Source organism: Marmota flaviventris, chromosome 13, assembly GCF_047511675.1.
Source record: "Marmota flaviventris isolate mMarFla1 chromosome 13, mMarFla1.hap1, whole genome shotgun sequence".
In the NCBI taxonomy this organism is placed as follows: domain Eukaryota; kingdom Metazoa; phylum Chordata; class Mammalia; order Rodentia; family Sciuridae; genus Marmota; species Marmota flaviventris.
In genome coordinates, this window is record NC_092510.1 from 4,017,475 (window position 1) to 4,036,379 (window position 18,905).

General features: G+C 40.3%; 1 pseudogene; it reads right to left on the bottom strand.

Annotated features, from left to right (window-relative positions):
* Nucleotides 1-558: 558 nt before the first annotated feature.
* LOC139701601 (vomeronasal type-1 receptor 90-like) lies at nucleotides 559-17,567 on the bottom strand (annotated as a pseudogene).
* Nucleotides 17,568-18,905: the final 1,338 nt, after the last annotated feature.

Genomic DNA, 18,905 nt, shown 5'->3' on the forward strand with positions numbered 1-18,905 from the left:
ACATGAGTCAAGTCTGGTTTGCTTTAGGAAGAAGAAAAGAAGATAGGTTCACTTTTTTTCTGGAAGTGCATTTGCATGAAATAGGACCTGAAAATACACCAGGACTGATTGAGTTTAGGATGTGGGGAAAAGACACACTCATACACTGCTGGTGGGACTGCAAATTGGTGCAGCCAATCTGGAAAGTAGTATGGAGATTCCTTGGAAATATGGGAATGGAACCACCATTTGACCCAACTATTCCTCTTCTCAGACAATACCCAAAGGACTTAAAAACAGCACACTACAGGGACACAGCCACATGAATGTTTATAGCAGCACAATTCACGATAGCTAAACTGTGGAGCCAACCTAAATGCCCTTCAGTGGATGAATGGATAAAAAATGTGGCATATATGATCAAAGGCCTTTCAGGCACTTTCATTATTACGAAAAGGGCAAAGAGAAAGTGAATAATGAAAAGAAAGAAGATTAATGGACGCAAATATTCTTCTTATCTAGCTATAGATAATAATGTTACCTTGTCATTGGGGAAGGAGAAGAACACCATATTCAGATTCACTGGTCTTTTCCTGGGATGGTGACACAGGACCACTGTCCTCTCACTTGAAATTTGCTCATGGGCAGCACCCACTATGGAGTGGCAGCATTCACTTTTACATTGTGAGATTAAATGTAGGACAACAAAGATTGCATGAGAAAGTTTAATAGATGCCTGTGGCAATGTAAGGTGGCCCTAATTACCTTCTGGGCTATATAAAATTATGGTTTTTAATTCCTCAGAGTCTAGTAGTCACAGGTGAGTAATATTCTATTTGTTTAGGAAGGTGAGAGAAGGAAACCTGAGTATATTTAGTATAAAGCAGACAGGCGACTTATTACATCCTTGATTATTGGTTTAGGAGTAAATAGCATATCAACAGGGAAACACATATGTAACATGAGCATTACTGTAGTTGTTAGAAGAAAATTAAGTATAAGCCTGAGACATTTGGCACTTCCTATTGAAAATAGCACCTAACTTTCTGTGTCTCAAAGGATGATGCAACCTAGGAAGATCTCCTTCCTCACATTACACAGAGCACCTCAGTCTTCTTAAATATAGGGGTGAAAGCTGGATGTCTCAAACTACCAAGAACCTCACTCCTAGACCCAGTTTGCCCCTTGCAACCTCCTCCTACAAGCCCCAGGTACTCACTCACTATCTCTGTGGAACCGAGAGGCACTTACCTGGATGGATGCGGGGCACTTGCTGCACCTGAGCAAAACCTGTGTGGCTCTAAGGAAAGGGTGCTGTGAGCTCATCTCTCTGCAGCCAGCAATTCTCGTGTCTCTACTAAGGTGACAAGATCCCACTGGGGAGCACAGAACTATGGATTCTCCAGTGGAACATTTCGCTTGTCCCCTTGATTTGATTATGTTCTGGATAACAACCATCTGGGGAGAGGTGCTTAAAATTTCCTATGAGTTCTCTTGACAAAAAAAAAAAAAAAAGTGTGTCCCAATCTTGTAGACAACTCCAAGTTCTCTTACTTGGATTCAAATTTCAAATTAACTCATATCCTTTCCACATGTTGTGATGCTTGGATTCCGGAGGCGGGGGAAGTCCCTTGATCCACCTGAGGCTCTGTAGATCCTCTCCCTGTGATGTCTGATGGACGCCCTCTTCCCCACTCCATTTTCACGTGGACAACCTGGTTTCCTGACATTGAGGGAGGGGAAGGGAATGGGTATGAGGTTATAAATGATGGTGGAATGTGATGGACATTATTATCCAAAATACATGTATAAAGACACAATTTGGTGTGAATATACTTTGTATACAACCAGAGATTTGAAAAATTGTGCTCTATATGTATAATAAGAATTGAAATGCATTCTACTGTCATATATAAATAAAAAATAATAAATATTTATTTGTTTAATTGTAGTTGGACTCCATACCTTTATTTTTATTTATTTTTAGGTGGTGCTGATGATTGAACCCAGGCCGTGAACATGCTTAGCAAGTGCTCTACTGCTGAGCCATAGTCCCAGCCCTCATTTCAGCTTTCTAGTTATCCATACATTAGAATGTTTATATACTTCAGATCACTTCATGTTCTAAATCTTTTTTATATACACTGTTAGATGCTAGGGATTGAACCCAGGACCTGGTCATGCTAAGCCTAGACTTTACCACCAACCTATAGCCACGGTCCTAAAACTTTAATTTGAATTTCTCACCCTGACTATGGATGCTGTTGCTGAGCCTGGACTCTAACTTGCAATCCTCCTGCCTCAGCCTCCTGAGACACTGGGATGATGGGTGTGAGCCACCGTGCCCAGCCAAATGTGAAGTTGCACATTGTAGATACTATATTTTTAGTTCTTTGCATTTTCATTTGATACCTTTAATTTTCCATTTTTCTCGGGAAATAGCTAATCTTTTCATCTATTGTACCAGTATGAACTATTATTACATTGATTTCAGGTCTTCTTAGAGCATTATCATCTAATTCCAATACCTGGAACATCGCAAGATATACTTAAAATTCTTGTGTTTATTTTAGGTTTGTAGGTCATGGGCTTCCAGGTTTTTTTTCCAGGTTCCCACTCTTCTGGTTGTACATGATATGGAATTACATGGGTCATTTATGCATATGCACAATTCATTCTACTGTCTTCTGTATTCAGATTGCCCCTCCCTTTCCTTTATTCCCCTTTGACAAATCCAATGTACTTCCATTCTTTCCTACCCCCCACTTATTGTGAGATAGCATCCGCCTACTAGAGAAAGCATTGGGCCTTTAGTTTGGGGGATTGAATAACTCCCATTAACATGACAGTCTCCATTTCCATCCACTGACTGGCAATGCGTATCACTCCTCTTAGTTTGGGTATATTTCACGGTGTGTATGTAGCCCATTTTTTCACCCATTCATCTGGTGAAGGACACCTGTGTTGGTTCCACAGTGAGTGATTGTGAATTGAGCTGGTGTGAACATTGACATGCCTGCATCACTATAGTACACTGATTTTAAGTCCTCTGGGTGTATGCTGAAGAGAGGGGTAATTGGAACACGTGGTGGTTCCATTCCCAGTTTCCTGAGGAATCTCCACCCTGCTTTCCAGTGGGGTTTCACCACTTTGCAGTCCCACAGCCATGGATGAGTGTATCTTTCCCCCCACATCCTCACCAACACTTATTGTTAACTTGTATTCTTCATAATTACCACTCTGAGTGGCTTGAGATGAAATCTCAGTATAGTTTTAGTTTCAATTTCCCTAATTGCTAGAAAAAACTCAAGAAATGTTGAACATTTTTCCTATATTTGTTGACCATTGGTATTTCTCTCTCTATGAAGTGTCTGCTTGTTTTCTTTGCCCATTTATGGATTTGGTTATTTGTAATTTGTGGTGTTCAGTTTTTTGAATTATATCCTGGAGATTAGTGCTCTGTCTGAGATGTGGGTGGGCAAGATGTTCTCCCATTCTGTAAACCCTCTCTTCCCATTCTTGATCATTTCCCTTGCTGTGAAGAAGCTCTGAAGTTTGGTTTCATGCTATTTATTTACTCTTGATTGAACTTTTTTACACTTTAGGAGTTTTGTTGAGGAAGTTGGTTGGTTCCTAAGCCAACATGAGGTAGATTTGGTTCTACATTTTCTTCCAGGAAGCACAGGGTCTCTGGTTGAATGCCTATGTTCTTGATCCAATTAGAGCTGGGTTTTGTGCAGCGTGAGAGACAGGGGTTTAATTGCATGCTGCTACATGTGGATTTCCAGCTTTCCCTACTGCATTTTTTGGAGAGGTTATCATTTCTCCAAGGTATGTTTTCAGCACCTTTGTCTAGTATGAGGTAACTGTATTTTGTGGATTCGTCTCTGTGTCTTCTGTTCATACCATTGGTCTACCTGTCTGCTTGGTGCTAATACCATGCTGTTTTTGATACTGTAGCTCTGTAGTATAATTTAAGGGCTGGTATTGTGATGTTTCCTGCTTCATTTTTCTTGCTAAGGATTGGTTTGGCTATTCTGGGCCTCCTGTTTTTCCAAATGAATGTCATGACTGATTATTTCTATTCCTATGGATAATGTTACTGGGATTTTAATAGGAACTGCGTTCACTTTTGGTAGTATGGCCATTTTGACAATGTTAATTCTGCCTATCGAAGATCATGGAAGATCTTTCCATCTCCTAAGGTCTGCTTCAATCTCATTCCTTAGGGTTCTGTGGGTTTTCATTATAGAAGTCATTTATCTCTTTTGTTTGATTGATTCCCAAATATTTTACTTTTTTGAGGCTACTCTGAATGGGGTAGTTTTCCTAATTTCTTTTTAGAGAGAGAGAGAGAGAGAGAGAGAGAGAGAGAGAGAGAGAAGAGGGAGAGAAAGAGAGAGAGAGAGATTGAGAGAGAGAGTGAGATTGAGAGAGAGAGAGAGAAAGAGAGAGATTTTTAATATTTATTTTTCAGTTTTCAGTTGACACAACATCTTTATTTTATTTTATGTGGTGCTTAGGATTGAACCCAGTGCCCCATACATGCCAGGTAAGCACGTTACTGCTTGAGCCACATCCCCAGCCATTCCTAATTTCTTTTTCAGGCAATTCATCACTGATGTATAGGAATGCAATTAATTTTTAGGTGTTTATTTCACATCCTGCTACTGTGCTAAATTCATTTATAAGTTCTAGAAGTTTTCTAGTGCAGATTTTTGGTTTTTCTAAATATAGAATCATGTCATCAACAAATAAGTATGGTTTGAGTCATTCTTTTTATCTTCGTGTCCCTTTAATTTCTTTCTTCTGTCTACTTGCCCTGGCTATAGTTTCAAGATGATGTTGAATAAGAAGTAGTGACACAGGGCATCCTTATCTTGTACCAGAATTTCAAGAGAATATGCTTTCAATCTTTCCCTTTAGGATGAGGTTGGCATTGGGTTTAGCATATATAGCTTTTACAATATATGTTCCTTATATCCCTGGTTTTTCTAGAACTTTTAACATGAATGCTTGCTGTACTTTATCAAAGTTTTTTTTTTCTGTGTCTATTGAGATAATATGATTCTTGTCTCTAAATCAATTGATGTGATGTATTACATTTATTGATTTCCATTATGTTGAACCTAACTTGCATCTTTAGATGAACCCCTCTTGATTGTAGTGCACTAGATTTTTTAAATGGTTTTATATGCAGTTTGCAAGAATTTTATTAAGAATTTTTGCATCTAAGTTCATCAGGGATATTGGTCTGAGGTTTCTTTTCTTGATGTGTCTTCGTCTGGTTTTGGTATCATGGTGATACCAGCTTCATAGAATGAGTTTGAAAAGCTTCACTCCACTTCTATTGCATGGAATAATTTGAGGAGTGTTGGTGTTAATTCTTCTTTTAAAGTCTCATAGAACTGGCTGAGTCCTATGAGAACTCATAGTTGTTAATCAGATATGATTTGTATTTTCAGTCATTTTGGTTTATTTTTGGCTTTTCATTTGAATTAGTTCATCCTTTCCTCTCTTTGCTTGTTTCTCACTTACATTTTTCATTTCTCCTTCAAGAAATATTTTGAGTATGTTTTGTAAGGCAATCTTTCTAGTCTTGGGAATTTTTTTAACTTATGTTTGTCATGAAAGGTTTTTATTTCAATATCAATTCTGAGATTTTATTTTGCTGGGTAATGTATTCTTGGCTAGCATCCACTTTCTTTCAGAACTCAGTATATATTATTCCAAGACATACTAGTTTTCAGGGTCTTGGTTGAAAAAAATGGTTGAGATCCAGATTGATTTCCCTCCAAATGTGACACGTCATTTTTCTCCAAAAGCCTTTAAAATTCTATCCTTATTTTGTATGGTAGGCACTTTCATAATAATGTGCCTTGGTGTGGGACGGTTTAAATTTTGCATATTTGAGGTCCTATAAGCCTCCTGTATTTGATTTTGCACTTAATTTGTTAGGTTTGGGAAATTTTCTGATATTATTTCATTGAAAATTTGTGCATTCCTTTGGTTTAAATCTCTGCCTTCATTTATCCGGATAAATCTTGAATTTGGTATTTTCATGTTATCTCATATTTCTTGGAAATTCTACTCACATATCTTATAACATCTTCTCTTCATGGTCAGCTTTATTTTAAAAATTATGTATTTTGTCTTCATGGCCAGAATGTTTATTTTAATATCTTAGTATTTTTCTTAACCTGAAACAGAAATGCAAACTTGAAGCTGAGTTTGGAAACCCTAGTAGACATAATACCCCAAACCACATGGTCATTGTGAGAGTGGATCAGAGAAGACAGCCTCACATTTTAGGGAGAGGACCCTCAGGGCAACTGGGAATGCATGGGAGATGTCACTAACCACTCACCCCAGAGGAGAGACATTACAATATGTGGAATATGATTGAGCTAATTTGAACATGGGTTTTAAAAAATCAAAAATCAAGTGTATGGATGTATTAAGATATGTTCTGGATATATCATGGAGTTCTACTCAACATTAAATAGGAAAAAGATTCGGATGCATAGGAATCCACAGATGAGTCTTGAATTTTTTATGTCAAGAGGGTACATGGTGACCCCTTGCATAGGCATCAGAATCAAAACTGTATACATCTGTATACACACAGAGGGTGGAATCTTCAGTAGTACAATATGCAAAGACCAAATATTGCATTAAATCCTAAACCTAGCATAAAATAGGAAGGTGATGCTGATGTATAAGAAACCACAGATGAATCTTGAAATCATTAGGTCAAGTGACCGTCACTCTCAAAAGAATCAACATGGTATAAAACTACCTGTAAAAGATGGAAGTTTGGGTCGTATAATTTATAAAGACAGAATGTAATGTGGCATTTTCCAGCAGTAGAGGAAGGTGTGCCCTGGGGAATTTTTATTTAACAAATCCAGATGTAAGGAGGATGATGCATACAAGTCACATAGGGAGAAGTTCCTGTATAGGTTATCTTTTCAGGATTGTTCTAATTTTTAAAATGCGCATCCTCATTTACGTCAGTTGGTAGAATTCTTAGGATTGCTTTAATATCTGATCACCTTCTGTCACTAACTCAGAGAACTGAAAAAAATTACCAGAATAGTACAGTACACTGGAAATCTCTGCAGAAAATTGATGGAGCTTATGACTATTTGAATTTTTTATATAATTACATATTTTATATATTTTGATTATCATGTCAGAATCTGGCCTATTCACACAACTGCTATTATAAAATATTAGAAAGAACACATTTTTGCATTGTTTTCTATTTATATTTGTGGAATTCTTATGATAAACCAAACCATAAATTAAAATAGATCCAGGTACACTCCATTATGAGGATTTCATTAAAGGATAAGTATCCAAACTAATCTTGCAATATGAGTCTTCTTGGAGTCCAGGTTTTCTTCCATCTTTCAAGAAAGCAGTGGCATTTCTCCAAACTCAAAGTGGTTTAGATATAAAATTGATCCTCAAGTTTTTGTTTTGCAATTCTGGATCTCAAGATCAGGACCCCATTTATGCTAGGTAATTCTCTACTACTGAGCTACATCCATAGCCCCTGTTTTAGAAAAATTTGTAATATCTTACTGTCAGAATATTTTTCTGGAAAACATGTATTAACTTTCATGCAAGTCTCTCATATATGTACTAGTTAAGATTTAATTTGTGTTTTACATACTGAATCAGAATATCATCTAAAAAGCAATGTCTTAAAACTAAATTAGTTCATGGGCATATAGATGTGAAAGATAAGATGCTAAGAAATTCCCAGTGACTCGGGACGCTGAATCAAGACCACAATTTTGAGGCCAGTCTCATCAACTAATGTTACCCTAAGTAACATAGAGAGACCCTGTCTCAAAATTTTAATGAAAGAGCTGAGGACATAGCTCAGTCACATAGTGCCCCTGGGTTCAATCCCAGGTATGAAAAAGAAAAAAATTGCTAAGGAAATCTGACATGTGAAAGATTTGAGAATATAGGGTAAAACTTTAAGAATTCAGAACTCCAGTACATATTTGCTTAAAAGTTTAAATGCAGATTTTTTAAAATTTTAACCTTAATTGAAGTAACATCTTGACTTATATCTGGAGTACACTATTACAAATCTATACATGTTTAAATTAATTTATGATCACATTATGGTAATTAACCTGCGTATTTTCTCAAATTGTATCATTTCTAAGTAATAAGGAGGCTCAGAACTCTTCCCCTCTACTGAGTTGTTTTTATACATAAAATGTCATACCGCCTTTCGCATATACTTGTTTGAGTTACTAATTCAAATGATGCTTTAAAGAATAGTGTTGTATCTGTGTATTTATAGTCAACATATAAACATTTATTTATAACATTTTAACGTGAAAATGTACAATGATTGTTGTGAAATTGCTTTCTCTTATGCCATATTTGGAAAATGGAGAGTTTGCTTCCATTGCATTCAATTCATTCTAAAAGTTGAGGTACCCAAATATAGCCTTGTAAAACTTTTACATCACATGCTACAATAAAGTGTAAATCTATGCATCAGATGGAATTATATTCATGTTACTTCAAATAATGTAGTCATGGGAATATAAAATTTTTGGATAAAGCAGGGATGAGAAGAAGACATGAATTTTCAATGCTATTCAGAAATTAAGACCTCTGTTCATTGTTGCTTTAAAATGATTGGTAAGTCCTGAAAGAATGAACAAGGCTCCTTGTGGGAGAAAATGCCCGTTTATTGAGGAACAGATTTTCATATTTATAGGCTTGGGGTGGTTTGACAATTATGACAGTTTAATGGTTGAAGGCTTTGACAGTTGGCAGGGGTGCTTTCTGATTGGTGGGTAAGGATCATGTGAGCCAGAAGGGCTCAACATTTGACCGCTCTTCTCTGGGGATGGGGAAGTTAGTCTTTGGAGCAAGGGCCACTCCCAACAAGTCTTATTTTTATGAAGGTAAAACTCTACAAGAGCAGCAAGAAAAATGAGTCACCTTTCTCCAGAGCATAAACAAGCGTAAGAGGACATTTCTCACTACAAAACCTAACTGTGTAGAATGGGTGAGGTCACACATTATTGGAGGTATCCAGCCGGGTCCAACATTTTTTGGAAGAGGATGTGTACCCAGGGGTGTGTAACCACTGAACCCCATTCTAAGTCACCATCACCTATTTTTTAAATTAAGATACAGGAACGTGCTAAGTTGCTTAGGGCCCTGCTGCATTGCTGAGGCTGGCTTTGAAATCACTATCCTCCTACCTCAGCGTCCCATGCTGCTGGGATTTCAGGCATGCACCACCATACCTAGCTTCTCTCCAAATTTTCTATCACACACTAATGTATCCATACAACAAACCTATCAAATACATGCAACTTACTCACTGAAATATTACATGTAAGTATTTTAAAGATAAGCATGTAGCTATGTCTGAGTTAATATCTCATTTTTATTAGAAAGCATTCTGGTGAATAGGAGCCTTGCAAAAAAAAAAAAAAACAAGCTAAAAGAAATTGTCAGGCATGTCACCTCCCAGCCATGACTCTGCCACTCACACTTGTCTACCAATCTACCAAACAGGAGTCTAGAGTCTCAGGGACAAGATGAAATCTCCCTTCTCTCACTGCAGGGTGATCAAGGAGGATTCTTAACTATGGCTCTTAGTACTGCAATGGTACTTGGAAAACAGGTAGTTTCAAAAGCAAAAACGATCACATTTTATAAAATAGAGAAAGCAAACATTATCAAAAATACTGAACCTTCCACAGAGAGTGACATAAATCATAGGAAAACTAACCCATGTCGGGCATGGGGGTGCGTGCTTGTGATTTCAGCATTTGGGAGGCTGAGGCTAGAGGATCATAACTGCAAAGCCAGCCTCAGGAACTTAGCGAGGCCCTAAAAATCTTAGCAAAACCTTATCTCTAAATAAGATTTTAAAAAAGGGCTGAGGATGTGGTTCAGTGGTTAAGCACCCAGGGTTCAATCCCTGGTACCAAAATAATAATACTTTGCTGGGTCATTGTCATGTACTTAAAACTCACCAGGGCTCTCATCACCTTCTGTATCCTAAGGTAAAAATGGAAAAAAGAGATGCAGATGATGTGATTGATCCTGCTGTATGAATCTTTGTTCTTAGAATAAATTAGGCAGCAAGCTCTACTTTGTGGCGCAGTTCTAGCTGGGGAACTCTGAAGAGCACTAGATGGAGCTTGCACCTCAGGGAGGGCACAGCCACCACCCTCCAGATGCCCTACTGTGTGCACAGGCTCTCTGAGATCTACAAGCTCCAGCAATATGGAGGAGGAAAACATGGAGAAGGTTTAGGTGAATGAATAATAGCTATTCCTGAAAAGCCTTGCTGACAATCATCCATTGTTTCTGTAAATTGGAAGGTTTTAAGTCCAGCTCAGGGTTCACACTTCTGGTTAGACCCTAAGAATATTTGAAGATTTGTTTTCAGAAGCTGTAGAAGATAAATTATGCTTCTAACAACAAGAAACTGCAAAGGAGCTTCATGACAAAGCTGTCAGGACTGGGAAATGCAAACATGCCTGCAGGAGGATCTGTGTCCCTGATGAACTCAATAAAGACACGAGTCAAGTCCAATTTGCTTAAATGTGAAGAACATAACATGGTGCACATTTTTTCTCTGTAAATGCATTTTCATGAAAAGATGTCATAAAAAATAAGCATGAGCCTACAAATCTGAGTGGGATAAGGCTCAACTTCTCTAAATAGTCTTCCTAACAAAATGGCTCTCAGACACATTCATTATTAGGGAAATGGGAAGGAGAATTTATAAATTATAATAAAAAGAGACCAGATGAATGGACACATATATTTCTCCAGCTCAGCTATTGGAACTTGTATTCCCAGGTCTTTGGTGGCAAACCACCAGGCTCATTTGTTCTTTGATGTGAAGGTGACACGGGACCACTGCCCTCACACTTGGGATTTGCAGGCGGGCAGACTATGGATGGCATACTATGGATGGCACCATGCATTTTGAACCTGTGAGATTAAATGTGGGACAAGAAAAATTTCATGAGATGTTAGACAGATGCTTGGGGTTTGAGGGGGGCAGTGATCCCGTTTATCCAACCGTGTGTTGGTGGGCACCTGGGCTTAGGGACTTTTAGCTCTTTTCATGGTGATATGAAAAACACAGTCATGCAGAATTACTCTGGTGCAGATTTTACTTCCTCTGGATGTGGGCTATCTGGATCCTTTGGTTGATCTATAAATGTTTCTTGAGAAGTCTCCTCATTGAGCTTTATTATTATTGTACTAATTTACCTTCCTACAATGAATGGTCTTTTTCCCTCCACATCTTCACCAGCATTTAATTTTGCCTTTTTATTGATAACTATTCAACTGGCGACCAGGGACCAGGTCACTGTCACAATGATTTGCATTTCCCCGATGAATAATTTGAATATTTGAAAACTACCTGCTGGCTCTCCTGATACTTCACCCCTGGGTCCATTGATTGAAAGAATTACTATTGCTAAGAATCCAACTCCATGGAAAGTCGTCAACCATCTCTATCAAAATTCCACTGATTTTTTTCTCACAAAAGCAGAAAAAAATACATCCTAATAGACACAGAAATTTCTTTCTTTCTTTTTATTCAATAAAAAGGAAAAAGAAGATTTATTGCTTTGCTAGCATAGAAGACTGGGGGACTCCCGTCCCAAAGGCTATGATTCCGGACATGCAGATTTCTAAATGATGCCAGAGGCCAAAATGATCAAATGCTTTTTTTATCAAGGATGCCAGACCATTCCAAGGGGAGAGGGCACCTCTTCCACCAAATAGACCTGAGAAACCTGAATTTCCACATGCAGATAATGAAGTTGGGCCATGACTTCTAAAATTCACAGAAAACAACTCCCAGTTGACCAAGCACCTAAGTGTCCATGCTAATCCTATAAGACCCTTACAAAAACATAGGAGGAAACTTAATAATGTTTGAGTTGACCAACATTTAGACATTTATGCATATCTATAGATGTAGGGACTCAGACAAATAAGGTGATAGTGGCCTCTTGGAGCTCCCTTGTCCACATCAAGCAGAAATATGAGTTTATGAAGTTTATCTTGGAGCCATTTGGATTATAATCTGGGAGGTGTTTCTCATTCACCAGTTTCAAAGTAATCATTTAAAAGAGCCCCCGTGGGGCTGGGGGTGGGGCTCAAGGGGGAGCACACTTGCCCAGCATGTGTGAGGCATTGGGTTCGATTCTCAGTACCACATAAAAATAAAATCCAGATATTGTGTCCAGCTAAAACTAAAAAATAAATATTTCAAAAAAATTTAAAAAACAAAATGAAATAAAATACCCCACTTCCTATACTCCTTCAACACAGAGAGCACAGGCACCAAGCACTCCATGGTTCATTGTGACAAAGCTGGGCGGTGGCTCATGCAGGGGACTGATCTGTCATGCAATGATTAAGCATTGATGATTCTTCTGCCACAAGCCTTTCAAAAGGGTGACACTTTGTTTTTCGGTGCAGATGAAAACCAAGGAACTGACGGTGGCATAGCCGTTGGCCACCATCATCTGGATACAATGACAAACAGGGTCGTTTTTCCACATGGTTCTTAAAGGAGGAGAAGACACAGTCCAAACAGTACATGAGACCGAAGAAAGCCAGGAGCAGAAGAATGGTCCTGGTGGCCTTCTGTTCTGGTGAGGATTTTGGAGACAAGCTGGTGCTGTGGAGGTGCTGGCACTGCCTCTTATGCCTGCACAGGAGGGTCACCATGTACCCACTGGAGAGGACCATGAGCCCTATAAGGATGATGTCCCAAAATGCACCCAGGACATTAAATAAATGCCTGAGGAAGTAGCTCCTGTGTAATATTGTGCAGGAGTCACTGAGAAACATTAGATTGGGTGATGTCCCATTGGAGTCATCGACCACAGAGATGGAGAAGTGGGCACCGAAGTACACATAGAAGACCCAAAGGAAAGTCCAAGTGACTGATTGGATCATTTAGCTCCATTTTGTTGAGTTGTTGTTTGGTGGATCTGTGCATCAGGAGAGTGGTGTGTGAAAGTGATCCAGAATTATTCTGTTGTGACTGATATCATTGTTGAAGTGGAGAAGGGTTTGTTTGGTGTATGCAGATGCTCCATTGTTTGGGGCATAAATGTTCAATTTTTATGTTTTGTTGATGCATAATTTTTCTAAGCCATCTGAAATGTCCTTCTTTGTGCCTTCTGATGAACTTTGGCTTGAAGGCCATTTTGTCTGATATGAGGATGGACCCCCCTGCTTACTTATCTATGAGACCCATGTGAGTGATATTTTTTTCCCATGCTCTCACCTTCAGTCTGTAGATGTATTTGCCTTTCAGGTGAGTTTCTTGGAGACAGTGTATTGTTGGGTTTACTGTTTAATCCAACGTGCCAGTCTGTGTCTTTGGATTGATGAGTTTAGCTCATTTACCTTCAAATTATCCTTGAGATATGATTTGCATATCCAGTCATTTTGGTTTGGCTAGGTGAGCACTCTACCACTGAGCCACAACCCCAGCCCCTCTCCTTCCATTTCAAGGTTATATATTTTTGTCTTCTTTTCCTGAAACTCTGTCTTCCAAGAGATCCAGTCTGCTGGTGATGCTTTCCCATGAATTTTCAAGTTGTCTCATTAGTCCCTTCATTTTGAGGATTTTGGACTGATTCTTCTTCAGGATCTCTACCTCCTTATTAAAGTGATTGTTCTCTTTTTGTATTTTCTCTTATTTTATTTATTACATCACATTTTATCTTTCAGATCAACGTTACCATAAACCTTTCTGATTTCCATCTCTGACACTTTGTCCTCGCAGTATCCATGGAGTCTGTTGCTGAGGTATTCTGTGCTGTTGGGGATGGTTTATTCCCTTGCATATTCATACTGTTTGTGGTCTCCTCACCTCTCTGGATATATCAGAAGCCATAGGATTCCTACTTAACGAGCTCACAGTGCCTCTGTGTTCCAGTACCTCATGGACTGGGAGAGGGGAGCCCCGTGATGGCACCAACATATATGGACTATATACTGCAGAGGGCTAGGTACACAGTTCCTAGGTGATATCTACAGTGTCAGTTGTTGCAATGCCCAGGAAGAAGGTTGAGCCATCTCCATCAGTTAAAAAAAAGTAAAATAATCATGAATTTGGTGTGGCCTAGACAAAGACTAGAAATGAGGAGAGAGAAACAAGGGTGTATATGTATAAGACTTCTTGAGTCACTTAGAACACAAATAATATACAAAAAAGAAAAAAGAAAAGCAAAATAAAAAATCAAAACAAAATAACAACAGCAAAAGAAAAGTGAGAAATCTTGGTGAAATGTTCATGAATGAAGGAGTCCTTTCCACCATGGTGGATAAGATAATCAGTGAGCATGGGATTGTCCCTTCTTGGGTGATGGGCATGAGTGGGCTGGGGGCTGTGGCTAGGTGGTGACACAGCTGGCTATGTCCAGTGGACCTGGCTGGCCTGGGCTTGTGTATCAGGGCTGGTTGATGGGCCTTGCTGGCCACTGATGAAGCAGGGCTGGGCAGGCCAGGCAGCAAAGTGGTGGCCAGGCAGCATGAGTGATGGACTGGTGGCAAATCTCTAAACATAGTAGGAAGATCAGTGGTCTAGGTAGAGGACCTGGGTGTTAGGGGACTTGAATATGGATGGCCAAGGGGCTTGGTTGTGTGCTGGACTGATGCTAGATCTGGTGTTCACCATGGACCTGGGGAACTGGTGGGTGATGGACCAGGTGGGACAGGAAGTGCTAGCAGCCTGTTGGGTATCAGAAACTGGGCAGCTGCTGGAACTGTGGGTTCTAAAATCCCAGGGAGCTTGGAGGGCTCTGGGGACTAGGCTGGTGCTGGGACCCAGCAGAGACTGGCCTGCGTTGGTCCCAGGAACTCAGATGGCACTGGACTGGCAGTCTCTGGGGCCCACTGGTCTGACTGCTATAGCTCACCTTGTTATTCTTTGTTAGTCACAGGACTCACAGGGTTGGGGAGAGTTGGGGTCTCTCTAGCATCTCCAACTTGTGTCCTTCTGGACAAAATGCTCTCAGTTTCTAATTTTCCATGGTTTGTCAGGCTAGTTAAGCCTTTGCTAGGCTCACATTGGTTCATGTGGACCTTGCTCTGGAGTCACAGGACTGGGTTTCCAGTCCCCATTGGTCCCTCCACAGTCAGTCTCAATATGGCTCTTAGGTTGGCTGACCATGGGTGATTGATAAACTCAGGTGACTTCTTTTTAGAACCGTTTATTGAGTCAATGAGTCTTTGACTCACCAGGGCAAACTGACCACCAACTCATGAATTTTCTCTCTCCTCCTCGGGGAGAAGCTGTATTCCACTGCTCCAGTTCTGGGTTTCTGAGCTCGGGGACCCGCTGCCTCACTCAAATCTGCAATCTTTTCCTCCTGTCAACCTTATTTATTTTTTCAAAGTACCAACTTTTCCGTGGGTCGATTTCTTCTTATTTTTACGCAGCACCTGGAGCACCTTGGGTCATACTGCATGCCAGGCACGTGCTGGGCCACAGAGTCCATCCCCGGCCCATGCTGCTCAAGACTTGCAGTTTCTCCTGGGAAAATACCTTGCAGGTCCTAAACGTGCATTTTCCTTACATAATTTGCTGACATTAAAACCTTGGTATTGCATGGCTGGTTGAGGAAAATATTACTATTACCTGGCTATGGTGTTGGACAGATTTGCCTCTGGGGTCCTGTCATGGATAGAAGTTTCCAGATCCTTTTTTGTGGGTACCACTGAATGTGTATTCCCGTTTGTTGCTCAGTCTGCCTTTTAGCAGCCACACACACAAAAAATGTGTCATCTCCCTGGTTAAAGAACGTAAGGAAAGCCCTGGGTGGGGGACCCACTATGTCATGGCCTGGGTGAGCCCCACTCTATGGACACCTGGGTTCTGGATGGCATTCTTCATTAAGGCCATAAACTCAATGTTCTGTTTTTAGTTTCACTAGATATTTAAATTGTCTTAAGCATGTAATTTTCCTTTTTAAAAGTTTCTTTGAATAGACAGAACTATGTGTAACTTTACGGTTCCTTCCCTAATCCACGTCATATAATAGAGAACATTGAGAGTTGTTCATCCTGTCTCATGTCACTGCTTTCAAAGTATGTCCAGAGAGCCAACTGGTCCCATCCGAGTGGCCCATGAAGGTTAACTTCTCTTTATTCTTGCCCTGGATGGAGAGTATCTTTCCTCACTCACAGAACGAGAAGATTTCTGATTCTTAGAGGAGATGTGTGTTCCCTCTCAGGAACCCGTAGTCATCCAACAGGAGAGGCTGTACCTTGAAATGCATTTAGTGACACTAGCTATTCCTGGAGAATGAAAATAAATTGACTTTATTAAGAATGTCGTTTTGCTTCCTTTGACCACAGCCAACATGGATACTTGAGTGTATTTCTTAACTTGAAACAGAAGTGCAAACCTGGAGCTGGGTTTGCAAGTCCTAGGAGACACAATACCCCAAACCACATGGTCACGGTGAGAGTGGACCAGGGACGATGGTCTCACATTTTAGGGAGAGGACCCTCAGACTCCCCAGGGAACCAACAGGAGGTGCCAGTAACCACTGTCCCCAGAGTAGAAGCATTGCAGTATATGAAGTGTGTTTGCACTAATTTGAACATAGGTTAAAAAAAGTAGAGAATGGGTGTGGTCTGCATGATTGGGAGCCTTCAGAGCCTCATGCAGGTGTGTCCAGGGAACTGAGAGAAAACTTTTGAGGTCAACTCTCCCCAGGTTGCTACTGTACATCAGAGACTAAAGTAAGACACAGATGACATGTTCCACAGGGGGAAGCCACGGTTCTGTGATCTCCAGTGGGATCTTGTCACCTTCTTGCAGAAGCTAAAATTAAAGCCCCACAGAGAGGTGAGTCAAAGACGTCCTTTGCTTAAAAAGGGTGCAGGATCAGCTCTGGTCCTCTGACTCCCCATGCAACCTGCCCAGGTAAGTGCCTCTCTCTTCCTGAGATGCAGCACTAGTGTGTGAGTGGGCTTCTGTGGCTGTGATGAAGTGGGGTTGGCTGTGATGAAGACTCAAAATACAAGCTGTGCCAGAGGAAGAAGGTCATGGGAATGAAGGAGCAGTATTCTGTGATGCACATAAAGTTGTCTGAGGTCTAACTGGGGGTAGCAGCAATGGAGATGAAGAGGTGACTACTGAAGGATGAATAGATGACCCACAGGAAGAGAAGGAAACACAGGTTGTGACGTGAGGATTTATGTTTAAACTTTGTCAAGCAGGAGCTCCTGGGGCTGAGGGTGATGGCGTGGAGGACACTCAGGAGGCAGGTGGCACAGATGGAGAAGCCCCTCACCAACTTGTACAGGTAGATAAGCAATTTACACGTCAGGTCATCCCACCTACCCCCCTGAGGTGTAAAAATGTCAACAGCTATGAAGTCCTTCATGAGCAGCATTACCAGGTGGAATTGAGCCAGGAGACCAATGGGCAGGTCAGTGGGCTTAGATCTGAGCCCAGTAATGTGCCAGGAGATGTGGATGAGAAGAAGAAGGGCATTGGCCATGACCCCAACGCCAGTCACAGTGTACATGGTGTTTCTTATGTGAATGTTACTGTACAGTCTGTTGGCTTTGTTCATATTATGGGGGAAATAATTCTGTGAACACCTTCAGAAAAAGACAAGAAAATGTCCTTTTTGCAAATATGTCCTTCATCAATCCCGATGGACAACTCTGCAATCAAGAAAATAAAAAGGATTCATCAAAACATGCCTTTATTCCACGTGATGAGTGAATTCTGGTGCTGGGTACAGTGATGCCAGCCTGAAATCACAGTGACTGAGATGCTGGGTGCTTGCGAGGCTGAGGCAGGAGGATCACAAGGGTGATGCTACCATGGGTGTCTTAGTGAGACCCTCTCTCAGAATACACAAAGAAAAGGACTGGGTGTAATTGGTGCTGGTACACTTACCTACTGAGCAATCTCCAGCACAAAATAAAGCAAGCAAACAAAACCCCTTAATTCTGTATCAAACTACCCAGAACCCATGCCCATGTTCTCCCTTGTCCTCACATCTCCCAGTCTCGGCTGGGTTATATGTGCCCTTGGGGCCTCCACAATGTCATTCATAACGATACTTCTGTTTTCTTGTATATTGATAATTTCCAGCTGGGCCCAGTGGCACACTCCTGAAATCCCAGGTGCTTGGGAGGCTGAGGTAGGAGGACAGCCTTAGCAACTTAGGAAGGCCTAAGTAACTTAACACAACCATATCTCTAAATGAAAAAAAAAAAAAAAAAAAAAAAGATGTGTGGTAGTGTAACTCACTGTTCAGCACCCCTGGCGACAATCCCTAGTCAAAAAAAAAAAAAAATGCCATTTATCTTAGAACATATTTTCCTCCTATAATCTCATGCCTGAGATTTTCTGGTGAAGACAGAGTCATACTTGATTTTCATGTGCCCCATCTTGTTGGTCAGGTACATAATGGTAGCTCTACAGTTTTGGGTGAATTGGAGTGGGGCTGATTATAGGAAAGAGGAAATGAGTCCTTCCTAAGCAAAGAGTATCACAGATCCAATATGCACAGAATTACTGCATGTCAACACCATGTTAATTCTGGCTTGTTTATTCCCACACCAAATATTTATAATATATAAACAAGAAAATGTTGGTGTGGAGTCTGCAGTCAGACTGGTAAGTGTGTGTATATGACCTGCCAATTACAATAGCATTAGTTTAAGCACTCTGTGATGCTGAGGTCCAGTCATCTCAGCTATCAGCATAAATAGGCACATTATGTATACCCTGGAGGTATGATTGGTGTAAAATATATAGTATGTGTATCAACATTGGAAGTGTTTGTGGTACAAAATGAATTCTCTAGAAATGGTGTCTTCTATTTTTATGATCATACAGTTTTTAATGC